Raw genomic sequence first — 25,585 nt, 5'->3', positions numbered from 1 at the left:
AACCGTGTATTCCGTGATCTCTCGCGTAGATAGAAAATGATCATATAAATATATGGAATCATTTGCCCTGCATGTGGGGAAAATGGCAGGTGCTACCTAGAGATAAGTTCCTATTCTCGACTGGATGGAATGTTCCGCATGACGGCACTAGAGTCAACTCGCTTGCGGATCTTACCTATGAAAAAACAATAAAGGGTCCTTTCATGACATCGTTGATGTGTTAAACCTATATTCGAGAAACTGTGAACATAGGTACTATTTGGCGTCAAAATGAAATGCATAAATTTTAGGCTGACATTTGATAATGCACTATTTCGGGTCAAATTGGGCATCGTTGATATTAACCAATTACCAAATTACAAATAATACTAAGGCAACGACAAGAATGCAAGTCTGTCGGACCCCTAAAACATGCATGTCGTGTGCGTAGCACATCATCGGAGATTGGAGAAGTGTGATCAGATAGGGCTGTCTCAGACTGAAGCTTGATTGTCCTGTTTCATGCGTCGATTTATTCCATACATCATGACAAGCTGGGCAGATGGTAGTATAGCAAGACGGGTCATTAAGACGAGAAGGATGAGCTCTACCTCCGCGGGGCACAGAATTCCCTGACGACCCGCGCTTCCGAGAACAGGCGCAGACAAGCAGGCGATAATGTTAATCTGTGTAAGTGACTTGGCCAGCGCGGAGACTGGAGAGGACGGAACATCACCGAGCCGTGTGCTGAACAGACCTGGTTGATTACGTGTATTCTCAAGCAATAACAACCGACTATTGTATTATTCACCCAAGAATACCCGTAGTCAACTCAGTCAAATACATCCGTCTTTTTTCTTGACCACCTGAAATGGGCAGATAATTGTGAGAACTTGCCGGTGTCCAGAGCGGCCATGAAGCGACCGGAAATGAATAAATACATTTGTTAAAACCAGGAAGGTCACGCAAGTCGGGCGCCTTGAGAATACCAATGCTCAATCCTTCGACGCTGGACCGATGAAGCAGAAAACAGAATCTCATGCGCTCGAAATTTCGTCGAGTTAATTGATGAAGCTAGCCTCTTAACACTAACTGCAATACAGCTTATACCACGTACACTCTACCATAAATATGTAACTCTTGGTGACAATCCTGAGCTGTACATGCTCAGGCGCCATCGCCCAAAAGCTCTATGCATACACCGAGTCTTCTTTTCAAATATCATCTACGGCTTTGATCTTCATCAATCAAAACAGTATGTCCCCTTGGTAATCTTCACAGTTGCCCGATTGTGACAGAAACAGTAAACCCGATAGAAGTATTGCTATCGCGCCAAACGATAAAGTTATTATGAATTTATAAAAATACCTTCTTACCCGCAGCCATATGTTGCTTCAATGGAATCCGCTGAAGACGTCTTGGATGGGATTAAACCGCAATCTCTTGTTTAGCCTAGCCGTTAGCTGTTGAACAGTTCCTCTTCACATATCTGCCGGAGCCGAGCCGACAGTCGGATAAGTCAGCCCTGTGCTATCAGCCCGTAACTCCCCGTGGCACTGGAATCGTATGCATCCCAGGAGATGATATATACAAAAAGGCTTCAGGAATCCCTTTTTGGAACAAACCGCTTCGTGTCCAAATGCTTTCTGTTTCGATTCGCTTTTTTTTAACCATAGCCATGCTGTGTATACAACCCAGCCGTCCCTGCGAACTGCATGGTGTAATGCCACAAGTTGGCGCCGATAGTACTGGCTCAACCGCCTCCAAGACAAGCCGGTCGACGGAGGACAACTGGACAAGCCTATTGTTCATTTGCTAATAAGTGTGTATCACTCTACACTGAGAATGAATCTAACTCGATGGCGCGCCTTCCCTCGTTGGAAGCCCGGCTTTCAACTGGTCGGTCACGTGACCACCAGTGACATACGCCGTAAGTTTACCAGACAGAACGTCTGTGGATGGAACCGTCCTTCGCTGGCCAATGACTATGGTAATACGGAGTCGCAATCCGCAGAATATGTGCCTGCAGGCAACGGCGGCTGGCGAAGCCACAGTTAGCCGAGGAAGAAAACGGACTTGCGTGGAATTGGCGAAGAGCTCGGTAAAATATCATCCTGTGCAGCTGACAGTGTGTGGCGATTTCCGCGAGCCGGTGTAGCAGGGGGTAAATGGATGTTTTATGTGCATGTCAAATACAGGATTGACCGTGGAAGTGGCAAGTGACCAAAGGTCTCACCTCGGCAAATGGTTACATGCGACAGAATGCAAATACTGTTCCCATATTCTTTTGGCGTCCAGTCATTCAGACGACCTATACTCCTCAAATAAGGCCAGTCATCCTTTCCAGCTTTTCCTTGTAATAAAGCTTAAAGCTTAGTAATGAGTCTAACAGGGAGGGTTAATAAAAAGTACAGTCAACATACCGTGTGGTAACAAGACGGTGAGGAAATTCCCGTCTTGACCAGAATACAAATGCAATTTAGAATCCCGGGAGACCTCCAAAATGGTGATGCAGATGCCATTTGACGATAACCCAAACCCAGCCGGATGTTGGAGAAGTAAAGCCGGCCAAGAAGTCTAATATTATACTATTAGAATCAGGTTTCCGCGAGATAGGCACTTATCCAAGACCTGTATACAGTATGCATTATTTAAAACGACACTGTAACGGCGCGCATCATTCCCTCTCTGGTCATCTTCAGCTTACGCACGTCTTCCAAACACCGTCACCACGCACTAATCAGCTCTTTGGCACCCACCCTAAGCCTAATTTATACACACATGTGGCATTAGTCTCCGCCTGACCCCAAGAAACTACGATTGTCATACGAAAGCATGGTTTTCCATCAGCGTGGCCCCGGGTTTGCCTGAGTTAGATAAATTGGCACACGACTTTTACTGATATTGACTCTTCCAAGCTGAGGGAAATAATGCATTATTAACCAAGTCATTTCTAACCGCAATATATCCCCTAAACGCCAAATTGTAGTTTAAATCCTTCCCAGGTTCCCTCTGTTATAACAAGCGGTTCCACTTGCTATAAGGCGAGAGAAAAATGATGTCCTATGTCACCATGAATCGAGCAACTACCGAGCACTTAGAGCACTAAACCCTAAAGAGTTATAGAGAAATGAGTGCCGGACATATGCAGTTGATTTCACTTACAGGTCAGCTGGCTTTTTGAACAAATTTCTATCGTCATCGTCCTTCAAATGCGTAGAGAAAGGGCCTCCGTTACCGGGATGGCGCAATGATCCAAGACTCTTTCATCCATTCGGTCGTTCTGAGTTCAAGTCCAGTTCAAGCTAGCGTCTCCTCCCGCCGTACGTGGAATGGTTTTGCAGCAACCTATGGATGGTCGAGGGTTCTGATCGGTTTCCATACAGCATAATGCTGGACACCATTGTATAAATGAAATAATCTTGGATCCGGTGTAAAACACCAAGCAAATAAGTATCGATAAATGCGTAGAGTATTATTTCACCCTTCTTCGGCATAAAATACATGTCACCACTGCCAAAAAATGGTCGAAAGCGGCCCATTATGTGGGCCCTTTGCGGTGGGAATAACCGCATTTTCCCTGTACAAGCTTAAGTATATATGTGGTAATGAAAGCGCAGTAGAGGGCGTTTTCTAGCAAGAGTTCGGATTCAAGTCAAATCTGTCTGGTCTGTTAGTGTTGAACAAAAAAAAAAGAGGACGTTGTTACTTGGGCTAACGTGGTTGTTTTAGGCAGCGATTGCCGGATGGGTATAACTATAATGGGAAAGTACATAACTAGGTAACTATACTTGTCGCCACATTAAAGCTGTATTAGAATAGTGGGGTCAGTGCAGCTTATTTGCATTGCAGTTTGTCTAAAAGGCAAATCATCACAATCAGCTTTGATTTATAATACCAGACTAGTACACTTCTCATTGATAATAAATCTGCCACGCAAACGCTGTAAATCACGTCTCTACTTTGTGTCGTATTCATTCTATCGCTAAAGAACGAGCATGCATGTAAAAGCAAATGATTTGTGACGGCATTTTTACTTAAGTTGCAAACGCAAAATGTAATATTTCGAAGTCAGCTAGATGAATGATTGTGGAGGCAATCTAACAGGCAAACTTCCTTTATAGATAGATGTATGGAACATTGGCTGAATAATCGTCTTAAGGTGTATGTAATTACAGTATACAATCATGTGTTGTCATTGCGGAGTAGAAGTCTTATAAAACTGGGGTAGAAAAATAATAAATAAAACAGACATTTTCCGACGTTGTAAAGAAGGCATGAAGAAAATCTTAATGCATCATCCGTCAGAATAAACAATAATTTTATGAGCAATGCAAAGCGGAAGATCTGTATACTCAGTATACCACAGGACAGATTTCAAAAAACTTCCTAAATTCACAAACTGCTTAAGTCGGTATTTTTTTTTTTTTTCTGCCTAAGTCCAGCATGATGTGTTTCTTGATAAGACTTAAGCCAAGTACTTCATTAAGGCTTAAGCAAAAGAACTTAACAAGTTTCGTGAAATCGGGCCTAGATTCTTTATCCGACTCTAATCAGTCAGGGTCTCCATTTTACCAGGCTGATCTTGAAACTGTTAGGTCTAATAAAATTTTGGAAACTCGTAAAATACAAATGCTGCATTATAAGACCACGATATCAACAATGATGATGTTGCTTTGTTTTAATATTCGATGGCTGCCCGTAGCTGAACGGCACGATGATATATTCTATGTACATTAGTATGATGTTTGACGATGGTGATATCATCAGTGTGCGTTCATATGATGACAATTAGGCTGTTGCATTATAATGACGATTATATCGGTGCTGCATAAAGATGACGATCATCTGTGTACATTGATATGATGATAATCCAGCTGTTGCATTAAGTTGACGACGATATAAGTGCTGCATTAAGATGACGACATTATAAGTGTTACACTAAGACAGCGCCAAGCTTCTATTGAGATGAGAACAATTCACTTTGTTAACAATGTTTATGACAGAGAAAATGTACTGTTAATGAGCAATCCTTGCAGAAGAAAACAGAAACCGCAAACAAGACATACCTGCACCTTAGGACAGACGTCATTAGAACTAAATGCCTAAAATAGTGAAACCCCAAATAACCAAAAGATATGGCTTAGATCGGTTTAAATTTACGGACAAAAATTTTCCGTCAACAGTGTATTACATATTATATGTGCAACACAACTTATATCAGAGACCACTTCGGTGGCCTAATGGCTAGGACGTCCGCTCCGACGTCGGGAGGCCTTGGATCAAACTCACACTCAGACATGTTTTGTCATACTAAAGACTTTTAAGCAGCGTACGTGTTGCTGTCTCGCTTGTCGGTCAGCACTTATAGGCTCGAGTAAAGAAACAGGACTGGTTATCCCAGAGTCAGTACAATGTGAATAAGTGAGGAGTTACGTCTGATGTCTTCAGCATGATACTTCAGTGGCGCAGCACTTGTCCTTCCAGAAAAAGACAAAGTATATGTAAAAACACCTTGTCGTCGTATGACTGAAAACTTATTAAGGAAGACGTACATACAAACATACATACAACTTTTGACAGCGAAAGTAGACTTCATACGCAATTTCCGTTTATGGTTTGGCTACCTCGTCAAACGCGTGTAGTATATACATACCCTTACTGTTAGAAACAGCCTTTTATTAGGCGCTAAAGTGTGTTCGTAGTCGAAAAAACAATTCGTAATAAATATTTGAAATACATGTTTCAAGAGGGCATTACTAGTGATATATTATGTATATTAAGCTGAACATTTAATGAGATAAACAAATTCACAAAATCGTTAACAGCATAATAAAGTTGCAGTCAGAGTGTCACGTTTTAGAACTGTCTTTTCCCACGGGCAACATTGTAGAGCTAAATTCATTCACAGTACAAATCTGACAGGTACATTCCTGAATTACTGCACCACAGACAATAAAAGCTGACAGTTACATCCCTGACTTACTGCACCACAGACAATAAAATCTGACAGCTACATCCCTGACTTACTGCACCACAGACAATAATATCTGACAGCTACATCCCTGACTTACTGCACCACAGACAATAAAATCTGACAGCTACATCCCTGACTTACTGCACCACAGACAATAATATCTGACAGCTACATCCCTGACTTACTGCACCACAGACAATAAAATCTGACAGCTACATCCCTGACTTACTGCACCACAGACGATAAAATCTGACAGCTACATCCCTGGCTTACTGCACCACAGACAATAAAATCTGAGAGCTACATCCCTGAATTACTGCACCACAGACAATAAAATCTGACAGGTACACCCCTGACTTACTGCACCACAGACAATAAAATCTGAAAGCTACATCCCTGACTTACTGCACCACAGACAATAAAATCTGACAGCTACATCCCTGACTTACTGCACCACAGACAATAATATCTGACAGCTACATCCCTGACTTACTGCACCACAGACAATAAAATCTGACAGCTACATCCCTGACTTACTGCACCACAGACGATAAAATCTGACAGCTACATCCCTGGCTTACTGCACCACAGACAATAAAATCTGAGAGCTACATCCCTGAATTACTGCACCACAGACAATAAAATCTGGCAGGTACACCCCTGACTTACTGCACCACAGACAATAAAATCTGAAAGCTACATCCCTGACTTACTGCACCACAGACAATAAAATCTGAGAGCTACATCCCTGAATTACTGCACCACAGACAATAAAATCTGACAGGTACACCCCTGACTTACTGCACCACAGACAATAAAACCTGAAAGCTACATCCCTGACTTACTGCACCACAGACAATAAAATCTGAAAGGTACATCCCTGACTTACTGCACCACAGACAATAAATATATGTAAGGGCTCCTATCATTTTTATAGAAGTCAGTTTCCTTTTGAAGACTAAAGTGAATATCAAGCGCAACTCCACCAACCTATGTTCCCTTATTACATGCTTTAGACACTTAGGCGTTGGTCATTTGCGCTGAATTATTTCGTTATAAAGACAGATAGATAGGTCTAATCCAGGTAAGCATGCTAGCAACGTAGACAACTATCAGTGCTGGCAGTAGCAATGAATTCGTGTTCTTAAATATACGATTTGTAATTTTGGCAATTGTTTGCAAGTTTTTAATGGTTTTATATCATAAACCGATATAGGTTTAAATATCTTAACAGATGTTCGTGTGCATCTTTGTGTAAATGTGCATGACTATGTAAAAGTGAAAATTTATCATAATCATGATAAAGGGAAAAGGTATGGAGACATACACGCTGCTGTACACACGACTAAATCTAATGGGTATCATATGGACAGAAATGGACAGAAGTCATCTTTCATTCAGTCATCTAACGATATATACACATCTTAACCGGCCATTTATTACACTGTAATAACAGTTTTGTATTTTTTTTTTACAGTAAAATGTTTCTGGCGGTTGGGCTACAGCCCATTTCCTGTAGAGGAAAACTGTAAATCACCAGCCATGCAGTGTATATCGATACATTAACAAGTTCCTCTCAAAGTACAACATCGTCTGTTTTTTGTTTTTTTTTTCTTTTTTTGTTTGTTTGTTTGTTTTTTCGTTTTTGTTTTTTTGTTTGTTTGTTTGTTTTCTTCTTTTCACCCATTGTTTCCTTTAAGGCACAAATGCCAAGCAATTATATAGCAACATAATTTAAAGTAACAGCTAAAATAAGTACACGTAAATTCCGTAAATGTACAGCAGGTACTTGTATAGGTAAACCTATACGGTGTTTTCTTCATCTGAGTCAGTATTTGTTACAAAAGTATGTTCAATACCATTACTCTTCTCGGTCGTTACAAAAACAGACAGATTTTATGTACATGTATAGAAATGTGATCATTATCGTTTATACCTTTACGAAGACACACTGACATCTACAATTGATTGATTTATTTATTTATTTGATTGGTGTTTTTACGCCGCACTCAAGAATATTTCACTTATACGACGGCGGCCAGCGTTATGGTGGGAGGAAACCGGGTAGAGCCCTGGGAAACCTGCAACCATCCGCACGTTGCTGGAACACCTTCCCACTGACAGCCAGAGAGGAAGCTAGCATGAGCTGGACGAACTCACTGCGACCGCATTGTTTGGAGGCTCGTGGGTCATGACAATGCGCTAGCGAGTTAACCAACTGAGCCTAACGGAGGGCCCCGACATCTACAATTGCCTGATTTAGTCACTGGTTAACAGGGTGAAAGATCTGTCCATATACATTATGATAATAGTGTGCATATTTTTATGCCTCTAGCTGTAACTACCCGAACAGGTGTTGTGGTAACACGTAAAGCGTTGTATTAACAGTGTGTCAATACGACACATATATATTTATAGTAATATGGTTATCTTAATAAAAACGCAGGCAATATCATTATCTTAATTAAACATTAGCAGTGTCGTCATCTTGAAACAATAGCAGCAAAACATTTCCACACCGGCTTCCTCCACCGGTCTTGTCATCTGCGGATGGCCATGAGTTTTCGTTCCACCATAATAATGGCAACCGTCGCGTAAGTGAAGTATTCTGAAGGACGGCGTAAAACAGCAATCAAATAAATAAATAAATAAATTTTCAGCAGCATGGTCATCCAAATATAACATTATCGGTATGTCTTAATACATTGGCGGTATAATAATCTTAATTCAACATCAGAGTGATCATTTTATACAACATTATCAGAGTGGTCATCTCCGTACAACATTTCTTCTCCGGCCGTAAGTGGGAAGGCCTTCCAGCAACATGCGGACGCTCGTGGGTTTCTTCCGGGCTCTGCCTGGTTTCCTCCCATCATGATGCTAATCGTATAAGTGAAATATTCTTGAGTACGGCGTAAAACACCTATGAAATTAATAAATAAATTAATACAACCTTATCAGAGCGGTCATCTTATACAACATTATTAGAGACGTCATCTTATACAACATTATTAGAGCGGTCATCTTATACAACATTATTAGAGACGTCATCTTACACAACATTATCAGAGCGGTCATCTTATACAACATTATCAGAGTGGTCACCATCATAAATCATTAGACATATTGTCGTTTTAATCTATTAACATCCTATCACCTTATAATGATACGACATCGTCATGCCATCACCTTATAATGATACAACATCGTCATGATCATGTTCAACATGAACAGTGGTCATCTTGGTACATTATCACGCAATATCAACAATGTCGTCATCTTAATACAACAATAGCAAAGTCGTCATCTTAATACAACATTAACAGCGCCAACATGCCAATACAACATCACCGGCGTCGTTATTTTTATATGTATTTGGCAGAGTCGTCATGTTAATTGGTATTATCTTAACACAACATTAACTATGTCTTTTGGAACATCTCCAATTTACATGCTCACACAACCCTATGAAGAGAGTACGCTGCCGAATGCCGTATTTTATAAAAACTTGTACACTGTATTAAAACATACATGCGCAGTGGCAGAGATTTGTACACTGTCTTCAGAAAGTAAAAAGCTAGATATCTGCATAAGCCTACTGCTAGATTTATATCTTGTAAATACACAGAATGCTTAAGCATGTTAATACAGAATTTCTTTGTCCTGTTCTTGTCCGTGAAATGTAAGAATTTAACAATCAATTTATTGTATTCGTCTTTGACAATATTGCCACTGACGCCTTTTAAGTGGAAAGATAACTGGCAGTGTTTAATGCGTATATGCGTCACTAGCAAGGTGGGAAACATTCACATTTTCTAAACTAAACAAACGCGGGTTAATAGTCCAGGTTAATTTCCCCACGTGCATTGCACACGGGGTCTACAGTAATGTGGGCATCTGTGTAACAGACTGATCGACGGTGATATTCAGCATTTTCAGTCACCGTAGTCTTTGAACATGGGAGTTCACAAGGCCTTACTTTTGCAAAACTGCCTCTAATAATGTCGGCCCAAGGTATTCTTTCTAAGCTGAGCTGCGTAGACAGGCTGTCGTACGCGCCGGTGTTCAGTAGCTGAGTACCCCTCATAAATCACCGGGTAACAATAGCTGCCCAGCCAAAATTAGCTGTCAGTATCCCCACCATATGGGGTTCACCTGACTGACGGATGGCTCTGGGAATCCCTAATATTATCTTTTCATGAACTGAAATGAGAAGCTTTCTTCGTAATTAATGGTTATTTTATTCAGAGCTAATTTGTTCCACCGCAGACAAGACCCAAGCCACAATAAGGGCTAACCTTTGATGATCATCTGCCGTCAATAGACAAAAAAAATTGAGTTCATTTTAGAGAAGAGTTCACGTTATAACTTAAAGAAGCGATGATGCATAACGACAGTTTAAATGCAATTAATGTCACCTCAGCTTCCTGCGACAAACACGCATATTGGTTAAAAAAGCCATTGGTGTAATAATTATAACAAGGATAATATTGCCTTGTGCAACATTTTATTAGCACAATAATCACAATGAATATTTAAAAATGACTGAAGAAAGTAGTGCGCCTTCTGATGCGCAAAACCAGCCAATCATATCCGGCCATAGTAGTTATATTCAAACTTCTCTCCGTTTCTTTTTTCAGTCAAGTATATCAATCAGAGGTCAAACGCCAAAGCCCTATTTATTGAGCAAAATGTGTAATTTCACAAGTACTATAATATTGCAATAATAATAATAATAATAATAATAATGCAAATACTCATATTTTGCCTAATTACATGTATAAGCATAAGTATAGAGTAACTCTAGTTATTTATTTATTTATTTGATTGGTGTTTTACGCTGTACTCAAGAATATTTCACTTATACGACGGCGGCCAGCATTATGGTGGGTGGAAAACGGGCTGAGCCCGGGGGAAACCCACGACCATTCGCAGGCTGCTGACAGACCTTCCCGCGTACGGCCGGAGAGGAGTAATTCTAGATCAGTGACTATATCAGTGAATATATTGCAATTATCACTACATTTTTGTTCACCTAATTCTGCTTAAGCCGTGGTGCCAGAGGGCGTGTAAATTGCTACCATTTATGCATTTACATGAACAGTTAGAATAAAACCCTGACAGGTAAATTGACAAGGGCTGTATGTCACCGGTTACCTGTGACCATTTTCCAGCTATCACACTGTCGTCGCTGCTCTAGTTTTACTCTTTATGTCGTACGTCTTTAATTATATTGTATTCCTGCATAAACCAGGATTCTGTTTGTGGACTAAGCCTCCCCGAGGCCTGGTCCCTCGATGAATATCTGGCCCCCAGTCCCTAAACGACTACAGCAAAGAGAGCAACACAAGAGGATCGACGACAGTCGGACAGCCCACAAATGGTCATACGTAACCGGTGAAATACAGCCTCTAGTCAATTTACCTCAGTCAGGGTTGTAAAAGTTGAAATATAAATGCATGTTTACGGAAATGATTAAATAGTAGCAAATTACAAACCTCTGTGGCACCTTTAGTACCATTAGGTGTACAATATGCAATGATGTGAAACAATGCAATAGGACAAGGTCTCGGGGATACTTAGTCCACCAGTAGAATCGTGGTTTATGCAGTGATACAACATAAAATAAAGCTTTTGACAGCTTCGCTAAAAGCGGAAAAGTGTTTTCCGAGTTCCGTATTGGTCGGTTTGTTTCTTGGAGAAGGAACCATTCAGTATATCAGGTATTTCTACTCGTTATAAATCATAGCGGTTTACACTTCGTGACCTGCGATTGTTTTACATAACGGCGGACTAGCGCCTGTGAATGTTGGAGGCTGCGAATATGGCCTTATCCGGCATTCGAATGTCTAGGTACATACATACGACGAAATATCTGGTTGCTATTATTTTATTTGTCACATATCGTGACAGGTCCCTGGGTATACTCCATATAGAAGATGCGCTTGGTTTAAACCCATTTCGCTGTGCTAATGCGCAAGAACAAACACTTGCAGGTCTTCCACAATTTCTTGGAAGATCACAAGGCCAGGACGTGAGTAACAGCACGAGGCGTCCCTATCATTCTCTTCTGACCAGCACGTGATAACGCGTAGTTTTTTCTACCTCTTCATCACCGAAAATACGAGAAAAGCCTATAACACAGTGAATTCAACGATGCCATCGACCGAGGCTCTTCATCGCCATTATTCGCAGCTTTTCAGCTCAATAAATGTTAAGTTTAAGACTGAAATAAGTTTAACTAAGTTTCCTGCTAAAATTAATTATATTTTTTTCGTCTTTTCACAACCGTTGGGGCTTTACACTAACTCAGTTCTGATTCCTCTGCAGTGGATTATATGGAAGTAAAGCTTCTAAACTACAAAAATAGCTGCTGATAACTGCAAAATACGACACCTTAATATGAGATGTTCTTAATTCCTTTGAAATTAAAAAAACACAACATTCTGCATTATCGAACTGAATTACTTGACTAATATAATGCTGACCATCGTCATATAAGTCAAGTAAATAAATAAATAACATTTTTACAACGTCCGGGTGTATCCTTTGCTGTATTCTTTCCACAGGAAAGTGTCTACATTTACCTTTGAGATTTATTTTACGGCCAGTCTCAAGAACAAACGGTATACCCGTTTTTCTCTGACATCTCAATATATTGAATACATTTTCATAATATAATTTCTAATCGCACGACCCATTGGGAATAAGGAAGCCTATTTGAGCGCACAGAAGTTTCCTCTCCCTCTATTAGTCCGGCGAGCAATAATTCATGGCGACCATGGTAATCCATATAGAGTCCGCAATACATCATTCCCTGCCCATAGAACCAACGACTTGAGTATCAAATTCAGACAGTGTAGAGGTACAAAATAAATCAAGCCCACTTATTAATAAATACACAGGTGTGCTGGTAGCTTCTTGTGATATTCTATTACAGTTTGCTGGCCAGCAACACCTGTATACATGTGTCCTTTAGACAGACATTCTCGGAAAGAAACGACCTGGAAAACTCACTCGTACATAACTGGATCGCTTCTTATCTTTTTCTTCGGAGACTCCTTATACCAGTTAACGGAAACGCGATGAGTCCATAAATTCGCTAAAGATAATAAAGGTAGACATTATATACCCACAAGCTCCATCACAATGCCTGCTTTTGTCGTTTATTCAGGATTCTGGCGACCATAAACTTGACCGCTGTCAAATAAGTGAAAAATTCTTACACATTTTTAAGTTAAACACCAATCAGATAGTTAAAGCAAATTTTCACATCTGATCCTTTCCGCTAGTGCTACATTATCTTCTTCGTCATTCTTGTGGTTTGGGTGGAAATAGAATTTTTTCTGGATTAGTAAAAAATGCACTGATGTCAATTGCAATTTATTAGACGTCATTCGTTTAGAATTACTCAGAATACTGTGTTGTCATCACATTTAATAAAGAACAAGATAAAAACAGACACTGGTTGATTACCAACGAAATAAAAGTTACAAAGAAACGACATTATTGCAGACTTTTCCCTATCTTCTACCTGCCATACAAGTACACTGGGGAGAAATAGTCTAATGAGAATTCTGAGTATAGCGCCCTCTTAATCCTATGCACGTGTGTATCATGGCGACGCTATGCATTTACTTGGAGTCGTTGTGCAAATTACGTACATATATAACATTAAAACCGGCAACGGATGTCAGCAGACTTTCCACGATGTACAAAGTCAGTATCGGTACGATTGGTTAAGCCTTGGCATCGGCAAAGTGTTGAGAAATACAGCCTTAATGAGAATTTAAATGCCTGAAAAGTAGAAGCAATCAACTAGCCGTTTATAATCAGATCTATGATGTACAGTCTTTAACCCAGGATCAAACGCGGGTGGGGTCATACCAAATACTTCAAATATGGTACCTGTTGCTGCTTCGCCTTGCGCTTTGGACTCAGGTTAGAGCAAGATTGGCCAAGAATCAGTATAATGTGCCTTGGTGGGAGTGTCGTATTTGGTGTCTTCGGCATGATACTTCAGTGGTACAGTGTATGTATATGAACACACATCGTCATATGACTGATAAACTGTACGATGTAAAACCACACATATACGGTGTCTGCGCTCTCTTGTCATCCTGTGATCTCATCGTTTAACTGGTGGAGCGTATATGTTGAACATATACATAACAGTATTCAATCGCAGGCCACTAATGACATTACACAATGGCTCATGAACCAAAATACTGACGTTCATTACGGACGAAATGTGGTGGGATTAACATATGAATATCACATGACAAATCATTTCCAACGTTCCATGTATAACGGATAATTATCTATTTACAACCCTTCTGATTGTCTCTTATGTGATATTAACAAATGCAAAGCACAGCGAAATTCCTATAATAGCCTGTTACAGTCGACAATAATGCCGGCCAGCTGAATCTGAATATCCAAAATGCATGAAAACTGCGGTTGTCGACCATAGTCATTAGATTGCAACAACTAGATGTAACATTGCGAAATGATTATGCGATTATTGAAGGTAACAATAGTGGTATGTCTTAACCTTTGGGATGCGAGTCAACATTGTTCATCCTACTAATTGTAATTCTGCGCTTTCAGAGGAACCATAAAGGCCCTAAAATGACACGTTTTATGCCAATGCAAAAATTGATAAGAAAATGATCATACATCATACAAATTTGTTATTGTGTGGTACTGAATCAATCAGAATCAAGCAAACTATGTCATTTGAAAAAAGGCTAAACTGGAAGTGAAGTACAGTATATATACAAGATGGACAAAACCTTGTATATACATCAACTACTATCACAAAAAAACATTGAAAGTGCTATTCCATGTAGTAAATATTTCGGTTAATTTGTGCATATCAATTAAAATTTTGGACTCATCATTTGATGTGAGAAATAAGCCTCTCCTGATCGATCGGTTTTCTACATTTAACATACCATTCCGTGTTAACATTAGCAGATTCAACCAATACAAAGCTGTAAAACGACGAAGTCACCTCTCAAAGGTACGTAACTCCGTTGTGGTGAAAAGTTAAACCATAAATCATAATAAATAATTATTAGTATTTTTTTCTCAGAAGAGTGAGTCAAACTGGCGAACGTATCAACGTTCCCAATGACTTTTTGTTAATCAACCTGCGGACACAGCTGTGTTTTCAATTACACTGTTAACATCATGAAAAACTTCAGAACACGAAGTTCTCAACAGATTTACTGCTAACAGTTTTCCGAATATTTTCCTCGACGTAATTACTGAGTGTATGCTATAACGTGCGTGAAATTCTATGTTAAAAAATGTCCTCCCAAGCAGCATTATAGTGACATTTGGAAGCCATTCATTTGCATGTCTTTCACGTAAATTTCGTAACTTGAACGATCAATGGTAAATGCTATGGCTATCATTTGTTATGGTACGACTCGAATTTTAATTTTAAATTTTTTTATTAAATCTAGGTATCACTGGATTTTTTCTGTTTTCTGATTTTCAAAAACACAATTTCGAACTCATTTTCAGCAGATGATAAGTATGTACAGTAAAGTATGCTGCATTATGTATCTGTACCGTATCCTGTACTCATTAAGTGGAAAACAGTGTGGTGAATGTGAAGACATCTTGACACAGTTAAGTGGACAATTAAGTAACTTGAAACTGTATTATATTGACCGAAATGAACACGGGGACAGCTGAAGTTGACTGTATCATTTATAAAGATACCAATTTTCACACACCATTGCCAACACATATACATTCATATATTAAATGCACGAAAATAGTATTTTGGGATAGATTTTATGCCATCATCTCCACTGGAAACTTTAAAATCAACGTTACATTCGACATGCAATGGATTTCCCAGTTTAAGATTTTGATCGTTACGGTTGACGTATTGAATACGCTTCTACATGGCACTGTGGCCACGGGGCCCATCTAAATTTTAAAACAGTCTGTTGCCTGGTCAAATTACATGGCAGATCGCTGCTGAGTGAGGAGCCGTCTACTGGTCCAGGATTACTGCTGACAGAGTTCAACCAGGGCTGTCCACGACTGGGGAGATTAGCAGTGAACTGGGACTCCCGTATTGTCAAAGAAGCACTCTATATGTTTGAGACGCGTGATTACCGGCATGCTTTTGTGCACTCCAAACCAGCCGGGCATTGTCACGCTTCACCAGTGGATATCCAGGGCGTCGCTTGGGAGCTTAAACCAGGCGATATCTCAAACGTGCTAGTTGTCAGACGTATCGAAGTCTTGATCGAGTTGTCATCGGAAATCTCCAGATATAAGACATAAGGGTTGTTAAAAGCTTTTGTCTCACGCCAGCATCTCCCGTCGGCGACGGTCAGGGAGACATGGACAGATGCTTTCCTGGTCGGAAAATGACTCTAAAGGCGTGGTCAATGAAAAGCTAAGATAATGAAATGAATGTAAACAAAATATCTTTCTGTGCCCTATGTATTGGTAATATTGGTAAGCAATCGGTTATCTATATAAAGATATCGTAATGAGTGTCATGTAGAGTGTGGCATACATCGTTAAAAAGAGTCTACAGACTTACAGAGGCTATACAGTGGAAAGTTTGAGCAAAATATCCATAAACGCTAATCAAATTAGACTTACCAAGAATAGCTCAGATCATTGCATTTCACTAAATAGCTGACTCATTCCTGCAAAATTTAGTGTTGGAATAATTCGAGTGTTGGAAAAGTTATAATGCGACCAGCTTTATAAATTTTAGGAAATTTAACACCGAATTTGGAAGGTAGTAAGTGCACAGACAAAATGCTGATATTTTGTAAAATGTTTGTTATTTGTAATTATTTTTCTAAAATAATATAAAAAATTCAACTGTATTTGCGTGTATAGCTTCTTTGATGGAATGGAAGGTCCTGGGCTGACGAGGTCCAGAGTTGGTCATCTAACTATGAATTGTGGACATAGCAGGCTTGCTAAAAGCTCAAGGTCCCGTTCGTGTCAAGATGACACGCCCTAATGCAATGACCGATTGTGCTGCAATTAGGAAGGAAAAACGAGCGATCACCTAAGGAGCAACTTCATGCATTTCCCCTATCTCGCGCCTCTTCAAGTCCGTATCTGAGCTGCTTTTAGCATTTAAACGTTTACTCTCAATTGATTCCAATTAAAAACACGAAATTGACAAGAGGCTAATTTTATACCGGTTACGTATGTTGATTTACCAGCTATCACACCATCATCGCGGCTTTGGGTTGGCTTGCTATGCTGTAGTCTTTCATGTTGTATTCCTGCATAAGTCGGGACCAGAAGCCCAACCTCTTTGCCTTGTTTACGTGCTTATGCAATGCGATGTGCATGATGTATGTAATTGTTTGTAGATAAGACACGTCTTATAAATTTCTATTAACATCCCTGCATTTCTTTTTACTTTTTTCTGTTTAGCACATGTTGCCAGTGAAGAGAAGGGGCTACAATCTAAGCATTGTCGTAAACAATTAGAATAACAACTTAAATGATGTAAACTGACAAGCCGCATTTCATCGGTCACGCGTGACCATTTGCCAGCGATTGCACTGCCGTCACCAGTTTTTCCTCTCCAAACTGTTGTGTTTTATATTGTATGTGACTTAGCTCAAATCTCCCAAAAATAAACACATAACAGATAGAACGCTTGTGGTTTACCTTTAACATTCAGAAATTTTATTCCCCATAAACGTCATACTTTAACTTGACCATATATCAAATGTCATTACAGGTTTCACGTTAAGAATGGTAAGGTACAGCTGATTGCGCGAAGACTATAACTTAATACTAATTTACACAATGCTTGTGAAAGTATTTATAATAATAAAAGCTTTCCATGTCAAACGACAAATGCATCTATAATCTCCTTATCCATACATCACAACCGTGGGTTTGAAAACGATGGCTCGAGGAGAATTAAAGATTTTTCATATTAATAGTTCAAGCTAATTATGGAGAATTTATATCACGAGTCCGCCACATCGTCATTAGTCTCTTCTTCTACGCACGTGCGGAGATTGCGGGTAACTTCAAAAGAAAACGCAACGCTCAAAAACAACTTCCTGAAGGGACTTGATGATGGCAATATGATAGACGACAAGCCGGCAGCGAGTTAATTTCCGCTCGAGTTCTAATGGATATTCGGAAGAAAATAATTCATCCGCTTTAATCCCTACTCTTGGCGGAGACATCAAGTAATTTCACCTTCGGACAATTGTGGCCGTTCACGTGCAAACAACTGTTGATTGTTATCTTCTGGATGTTAGTCAATCTTTATTAATTTAACTGATAAAACACCTCGATCGATTAGCTGATCGTAGCATGACAATAAATATGCCGTTTTGAAATATTCATCCGTGCCGATATGGGAAAACTGAGGGTGTTGCTTAAATAAAATGACTTATATACAGTTGAACTGCATGATACTTAAACATAACCTCATTATATATATTAATAAGTCTACTGCCTAAAACTATTTGCCTTAACGGACTGTGGGTCACAATTTTTCAATGAAATGTTGGGAAAAAATTTTTGGCTAAGAGGTTGAGAATAATACAACACATACGACAAACAGCCAAAAAATGTCTGTTTCCTCTGAGAAATATGAAAAGTTGATGATTTATGAGTCTGAACCTTAAAAAAAACTGATTTCAGCACATGTGATAATATTTTGCTTCAAGCATGTACACATGCGACCCTTGGAATCAGTATACTTGGCATTTGTGCTCACCTATGTCAGCTTTATCCTCAATCCATCCCCAGTCATGTCCAGACGTTACGATTTATCAACAGAGGTTTGGTTTACACGACTTGTAGAATTCGACTTATCACACTGGGTGAATTTAGCCAAAAGCACAGAACTTATTGTATTTTCGTTCCACTGTATGTACCTGAACCTGACAAGCGTTCATATACTGTGAACCCCACATTAATTGTTTTACACTTTAGCGACTCTTAAATGAATAAACTATGGGAAAAACGTACTTACAAGGAATGTCAATGATAAAACTGTGGCTGTTTAATTTACGTGTAACTTTACTTAATGTCCCTGAATTTGCTTAACTGAAGAAAGACTATAAAGTGAGTATAACTGAACTGACAAAATCCATGTACCAATACGCAGGCAAAACCGACCATACAAATTCGTGTACCAAGGCAAAAGCATAACCGACCATACAAAGTGGTGTACCAAGGCAAAGGCATAACAGACCATACAAAGTGGTGTACCAAGGTAAAGGCATAACAGACCATACAAAGTGGTGTACCAAAGCAAAAGCATAACAGACCATACAAAGTGGTGTACAAAGGCAAAAGCATAACCGACCATACAAAGTGGTGTACCAAGGCAAAGGCATAACAGACCATACAAAGTGGTGTACCAAGGCAAAGGCATAACCGACCATACAAAGTGGTGTACCAAGGCAAAGGCATAACAGACCACACCAAGTGGTGTACCAAGGCAAAGGCATAACAGACCATACAAAGTGGTGTACCAAGGCAAAAGCATAACAGACCATACAAAGTGGTGTACCAAGGCAAAGGCATAACCGACCATACAAAGTGGTGTACCAAGGCAAAGGCATAACAGACCATACAAAGTGGTGTACCAAGGCAAAGGCATAACCGACTATACAAAGTGGTGTACCAAGGCAAAGGCATAACAGACCATACAAAGTGGTGAACCAAGGCAAAGGCATAACCGACTATACAAAGTGGTGTACCAAGGCAAAGGCATAACCGACCATACAAAGTGGTGAACCAAGGCAAAGGCATAAGCGACCATACAAAGTGGTGTACCAAGGCAAAGGCATAACCGACTATACAAAGTGGTGTACCAAGGCAAAGGCATAACCGACCATACAAAGTGGTGAACCAAGGCAAAGGCATAGCCGACCATACATGGCAAAAAAGGTCAAAACAGCGTGAACGTGACATCCGGAGAAAGAGCCGTGTTCTCGGGTTATATAGATAACTGGAGCCAGATTAATTTAAATTGATAACATGTCAGCGCTTTCAATTTTTCTAATGAGTTTTCAAATTTTGCCAAGTCTGATCTGCGATATGTTGGTTATGCAACATTACAAAAATTGAAAGGTATGTCTTTTATAGTTTATGTGAGATATTTTTGTTGATGCATACATATATTTGCTCTGGTGCTGTCCTATTTTTCTTTTCATGGATACATCTTAAGCAGGCATACGACGTTGTGTGCGTTTTTCAGACGGATGACTCAATGTTCCAAATCGCTACCGTCACGTATTAAAATGTAGGCATGTATATAGATGGGAGATAAGTGAAACATGAAAATATCCGCAATGGTGAAGTAAAAAGAATGCCTTGTTATTCCTGTGACTCAATCGTATCACACATAGTGAATACTGTAGTTGAAGCAGCCTGGCGATTAGTGCGATCAAAGTGCCCTTTTCGAGATTATTGGAAGACCGATCCGATGCTCCCGGGAGGCCGATTTACACTCGCTCCCCGTGGCCTCGTTTGGGCTCAATCGACTGGTGTTAAATCCCCATTGGGCAAGCATAGACAGAAGCATTTATTTTGAAACGATAATATGCCTTATCTCCTATCTACGCTCTGCAAAAACCGTGCCATTGTATTACGATATATGTTTCCCAGTTTGCACAGTTTATGCATTCTAAGGATATGGACATAAAATAAATGGCTGCCAAAAATGTACCAGGTTACAAATACACATTGTTCACCTACGGAATTAACGCTGCGGTTCTAACAGAGACCGCGTGCAAATTTACCCTAAAGTCATGGCTTAAATTCTTTTTTAAAGTGATGTTTACAATTGTTAAACTTCATATTATGGATCATTATTAATTGCAACAGAAGATGGCCGTTCTAATATAGCTTGGTTTTCATTCAACTCGCTGCTCTGTCCTAAGCCGCAATATCCCTAATCCATTTCTGCCTGGTTATAATACACACACCCATGCACGCATGAACCCATACACACATGAACCCATGCACACATGAACCCATGCACACATGAACGCGACCACGATCCTACGTATACTCCACACCAGCACTAACCCCATTTCTCGTGCTGTGAAGTTCGAAGTTGGGGGACCTGGGACCAATCCCAAAGACTTTAAAAATGGCACCTGTTGCTACCTCACTTGGGGCTCAACACTGAGATTTTAGAGCAAGAAATCAGGACGTTGGTATCAGTATCAGTATAATGTGACTGGGTGGGGCGTCGTGTCTGGTGTCTTCGGCATTATACGTTAGTGGCTGCAGCACAGTGGCGGTGGCGTTTAATGAATGGAGGAAAACATTGACCTTTGGCAACTTACTGACTATATAACATACGTTGTTTGGGTTCGGCTGTTCTTTCTTTATGCATTGCCAGTCCTACTTAAAAATGCAAATGACCAATTTATGTAAACGAGTGAAGTGTGAAAGTCATTGTTACAAGTGATGTAGCAGTGATCTACTGACATAAATATACTTCGACGAACAAAGGAAAATTATTGGTTCTATGTGTTAGAGCGTCAGTGTAAACGTGCTGCATTAATAACATAGATGGAGAGAAGCATTAATTCTGCGGGAACGTAATTAACGTATAGGTCATGTGTAAATGCTGTTGGTGTCATCATTTTTGCCGAGACTGTTATCAAAAAGGAATAGTAATCGAGGCATTACATATCTAGTTTCACGTAAACAGGTGCATTAATGCACTGTGCAAAATATTGACGAAGCGTTGTTATGAATAACCAACCTCATAAAATGTATTCAAGTGAAAGGGAGCATTGTATTGTAGGCGGTAAGAATGAACATGGTCATACAATTTTTAATATGTATCGTCGTATTTTATTGTTAGAAAAATGGCAAATGTTTGTCATCATCGCGAAAAGCACATGTAGCTTATTAGATGGCTTTTTAAAAATCATTTCAGCACATTTATTTCAAGTACACTGCGCACAGTTTTTCTGCACAAATAAGGTCCCTATACATGCTAACTGTGCTTTATTATTATCCAGTCTAGAATTTACAGCGCCGTTTTTCACTTCTAATTCGTCAATAAATTGAAAAGCGGAAATAACCAAACGGGCGTCTTTTATGTTTCTTAAGCAGAGTTTTCCTTTCGTGGTAAATCACACATAACTACTTCCGGGGTACAGACAACAAATTTACTACGCCTCGCTATTTTGGTCGCTGCATGAGGTCCGGAATTACCGTACTGTATTAAAACCTTGCAAGCCCTGGCTATGTTAATTGCTGCTCAGCCTCTAGTGGAGTGTAAAAGCCAAACGCCAATACGTCTCTAAATTAGTCCACCGCGGTTCCGTTTAGCTTTTACCGAGGTTAAAATGGAGGGCTGTCTCGAGCGACTGAGCTCAGCAAGAAGCAATGATCGTCGAGGGAGCGATAAGATAGGAGGGCAGAGCCTTCCTGGAAACACCTTCTTTTGCGAGTAGAGAGCGTAATAGCAGGGCGACTCGAGCTTTAATGCGCCACCTATTTCTCACCCGCCATTACTTCGCGTTAAAATGATATAGTTACAGCTACCCAGATGTATTAATTGAAGTTAGTCGGCGATGTTGAACGTCCTGGTCTGAATTACGCCAATTTTCACGAGAAAACGATTTTCGGGTTTTGGGGATCACTGGCCTCATTTATGATCTGGTAAGTTTCAAAGGGATGTTCATAAGCCTATCAAGGGAGGTTTAACTGGTTGCCATGTAATCATAGCCCAGCCTTTTTGTCTGCTCTTCAAGCGGCAACAAAAACGAAACTCTCCAGCAGGGTCACAAAGTTTGGGGGGGGGGGGGGTATCCAATAAAATAAGCCACCTTCAAAATCCCGTCACTCCACTGTGAGCAGAAAATACAACAGAATATTATTAGCGTGACCACTACAGTGTTTTATTCTCATGTGTCTGCTACAGTTTTAAAGATCGTACTCAACTCTTGTTATCGAATTGCAGTCGCTGACACTAGACAATATTTACATAAGCAATCAATGAATCAGGACAAGTACCGTACCTTTGTTAGTCACGGGTTTACACATGGCTGAAATAAACGACATACAAGACTTGAAAGTATCTGAAAGTAAAAATAAAGATAAGTGAGAATGAATAATCTACGTCCTCATTAATACTTCACTGGCGATATGAACATACATGCATACATACAAACATACATGTATACATACATACATACATACATCCACACACACACACACACACTCACACACACACACACACACACACACACACACACACACACACACACACACACACACACACACACACACACACACACACACACACACACACATACATACATACATACACACATATACACACACACACACGTAAAAAACACCAATCAAATAAATAAATATACTCATACAAGCAAACATGTGGAAAAATGTACCCAGAAATAAATATAATAACAATGATGGTCAAGATTACAGTAGTGAACAGAATAACAATGATGGTAAGGATTACATCAGTGGACAGAATAACAATGATGATCAGGATTACAGTAGTGGACAGAATAACAATAATGGTCAGGATTAGTGTAGTGGACAGAATAACAATGATTGTCAGGATTACAGTAGTGTACAGAATAACCATGATGGTCAGGATTACAGTGGTGCACAGAATAACAATAATGGTCAGGATTACAGTAGTGGACAGGGTAACAATGATGGTCAGGATTACATCAGTGGACAGAATAACAATGATGATCAGGATTACAGTAGTGGACAGAATAACAATGATGGTAGGATTACTGTAATAGACAGAATAACAATGATGACAGGATTACAGTAGTGGACAGAATAACAATGATGGTCAGGATTACAGTAGTGGACAAGATAACAATGATGACAAGATTACAGTAGTGGACAAGATAACAATGATGGTAGGATTACAGTAGTGGACAGGATAACAATGATGGTCAGGATTACAGTAGTGGACAGGATAACAATGGTGGTCAGGACTACAGTAGTAGACAGAATAACAATAATGGTCAGGATTACTGTAATAGACAGAATAACAATGATGACAGGATTACAGTAGTGGACAGAATAACAATGATGGTCAGGATTACAGTGGTGCACAGAATAACAATAATGGTCAGGATTACAGTAGTGGACAGAATACCAATGATGGTCAGGATTACAGCAGTGGGCAGAATAACAATAATGGTCAGGATTACAGCAGTCGATAGAATAACAATGATGGTCAGGACTACAGTAGTGGACAGAATAACAATGACGGTCAGGATTACAGTAGTAGACAGAATAACAATGATGACAGGATTACATTAGTGGACAACATAACAATAATGAATAGGATTACATTAGTGGACATGATAACAATGATGGTCAGGGTTACAGCAGTGGGCAGATTTACAATGATAATAAGGATTACAGTAGTGGTCAGGACAACAATGATGGTCAGGATTACAGTAGTGGAAAGGATAACGATGATGGTCAGGATTACATTAGTAGACGGAATAACAATGATGATCAGGGTTACAGTAGTGGACAGAATAACAATGATGACAAGATTACAGTAGTGGACAAGATAACAATGGTGGTAGGATTACAGTAGTGGGCAGGATAACAATGATAATTAGGATTACGCTGGTGGACAGAATAACAATGATGATCTGGACCACATTAGTAGACAGGATAACAATGATGGTCAAGATTACAGTTGTGGATAGAATAGCAATGATGGCAAGATTACAGTAGTGGAGAAAATCACAATGAGGGACAGGACTACAGAAGTGGACAGGATAACAATGACGGTCAGGATAACAGTAGTGGACAGAATAACAATGATGATCACGATTACATTAGTGGCCAAAATAACAATAATGGCAGGACTACAGGAGTGGACAGAATAAGAATGATGATCGTGATTACAGTAGTCGACAGAATAACAATGACGGTCAGGAATGCATTAGTAGGTAGGATAACAATGATGGCCGGGATTACAGTAGTGGACAGAATTACAATGATGGTCAGGATTACAGTGGTGGACAGAATAACAATGATGGTCAGAATTACAGCAGTGGACAGAATAACAATGATGGTCAGGATTACGGTGGTGCACAGAATAACAATAATGGTCAGGATTACAGTAGTGGACAGAATAACAATGATGGTCAGGATTACAGTAGTGGACAGAATAACAATGATGGTCAGGACTACAGTAGTAGACAGAATAACAATGATGGTCAGGATTACTGTAATAGACAGAAAAACAATGATGACAGGATTACAGTAGTGGACAGAATAACAATGATGGTCAGGATTACAGTAGTGGACAGAATAACAATGATGGTCGGGATTACAGTAGTGGACAGAATAACAATGATGACAAGATTACAGTAGTGGACAAGATAACAATGATGGTAGGATTAAAGTAGTGGGCAGGATAACAATGATAATTAGGATTACGCTGGTGGACAGAATAACAATGATGATCAGGATTACAGTAGTAGACAGGATAACAATGATGATCCGGACCACATTAGTAGACAGGATAACAATGATGGTCAAGATTACAGTTGTGGATAGAATAGCAATGATGGCAAGATTACAGTAGTGGAGAAAATAACAATGAGG

This window comes from Liolophura sinensis, chromosome 7 (assembly GCF_032854445.1).
Source record: "Liolophura sinensis isolate JHLJ2023 chromosome 7, CUHK_Ljap_v2, whole genome shotgun sequence".
NCBI lineage: Eukaryota > Metazoa > Mollusca > Polyplacophora > Chitonida > Chitonidae > Liolophura > Liolophura sinensis.
This window is presented reverse-complemented; position numbering follows the sequence as displayed.